Source organism: Uranotaenia lowii, chromosome 3 (genome assembly GCF_029784155.1).
Source record: "Uranotaenia lowii strain MFRU-FL chromosome 3, ASM2978415v1, whole genome shotgun sequence".
Taxonomy (NCBI): domain Eukaryota; kingdom Metazoa; phylum Arthropoda; class Insecta; order Diptera; family Culicidae; genus Uranotaenia; species Uranotaenia lowii.
Genome location: NC_073693.1, coordinates 21,467,103 through 21,469,292, shown reverse-complemented (window position 1 = coordinate 21,469,292; position 2,190 = coordinate 21,467,103).

The window sequence follows — 2,190 nt, the reverse complement described above, 5'->3', positions numbered from 1 at the left end:
TACAAAAATGACAAAAATGACAAAAATGACAAAAATGACAAAAATGACAAAAATGACAAAAATGACAAAAATGACAAAAATGACAAAAATGACAAAAATGACAAAAATGACAAAAATGACAAAAATGACAAAAATGACAAAAATGACAAAAAATGACAAAAATGACAAAAATGACAAAAATGACAAAAATGACAAAAATGACAAAAATGACAAAATTGACAAAACTGACAAAATTGACAAAATTGACAAAATTGACAAAATTGACAAAATTGACAAAATTGACAAAATTGACAAAATTGACAAAATTGACAAAATTGACAAAATTTACAAAATTGACAAAAATGACAAAATGACAAAAATGACAAAAATGACAAAAATGACAAAAATGACAAAAATGACAAAAAATGACAAAAATGACAAAAATGACAAAAATGACAAAAATGACAAAAATGACAAAAATGACAAAAATGACAAAAAATGACAAAAATGACAAAAATGAAAAAATGACAAAAATGACAAAAATGACAAAAATGACAAAAATGACAAAAATGACAAAAATGACAAAAATGACAAAAATGACAAAAATGACAAAAATGACAAAAATGACAAAAATGACAAAAATGACAAAAATGACAAAAATGACAAAAATGACAAAAATGACAAAAATGACAAAAATGACAAAAATGACAAAAATGACAAAAATGACAAAAATGACAAAAATGACAAAAATGACAAAAATGACAAAAATGACAAAAATGACAAAAATGACAAAAATGACAAAAATGACAAAAATGACAAAAATGACAAAAATGACAAAAAATGACAAAAATGACAAAAATGACAAAAATGACAAAAATGACAAAAATGACAAAAATGACAAAAATGACAAAAATGACAAAAATGACAAAAATGACAAAATGACAAAAATGACAAAAATGACAAAAATGACAAAAATGACAAAAAATGACAAAAATGACAAAAATGACAAAAATGACAAAAATGACAAAAATGACAAAAATGACAAAAATGACAAAAATGACAAAAATGACAAAAATGACAAAAATGACAAAAATGACAAAAATGACAAAAATGACAAAAATGACAAAAATGACAAAAATGACAAAAATGACAAAAATGACAAAAATGACAAAAATGACAAAAATGACAAAAATGACAAAAATGACAAAAATGACAAAAATGACAAAAATGACAAAAATGACAAAAATGACAAAAATGACAAAAATGACAAAAAATGACAAAAATGACAAAAATGACAAAAATGACAAAAATGACAAAAATGACAAAAATGACAAAAATGACAAAAATGACAAAAATGACAAAAATGACAAAAATGACAAAAATGACAAAAATGACAAAAATGACAAAATGACAAAAATGACAAAAATGACAAAAATGACAAAATGACAAAATGACAAAAATGACAAAAATGACAAAAATGACAAAAATGACAAAATGACAAAAATGACAAAAATGACAAAAATGACAAAAATGACAAAAAAGACAAAAATGACAAAAATGACAAAATGACAAAAATGACAAAAATGACAAAAATGACAAAATGACAAAAATGACAAAAATGACAAAAATGACAAAAATGACAAAAATGACAAAAATGACAAAAATGACAAAAATGACAAAAATGACAAAAATGACAAAAATGACAAAAATGACAAAAATGACAAAAATGACAAAAATGACAAAAATGACAAAAATGACAAAATGACAAAAATGACAAAATGACAAAAATGACAAAATGACAAAAATGACAAAAATGACAAAAATGACAAAAATGACAAAAATGACAAAAATGACAAAATGACAAAAATGACAAAAATGACAAAAATGACAAAAATGACAAAAATGACAAAAATGACAAAAATGTCAAAATGACAAAAAACGACAAAAAACGACAAAATTGACAAAATTGACAAAATTGACAAAATTGACAAAAATGACAAAATTGACAAAATTGACAAAATTGGCAAAATTGACAAAATTGAAAAAAATTTACAAAATTTACAAAATTTACAAAGTTGACAAAATTGACAAAATTGAAAAAAATTGACAAAATTGACAAAATTGACAAATTGACAAAATTGACAAAATTGACAAAATTGACAAAATTGACAAAATTGACAAAATTGACAAAATTGACAAAATTGACAAAAT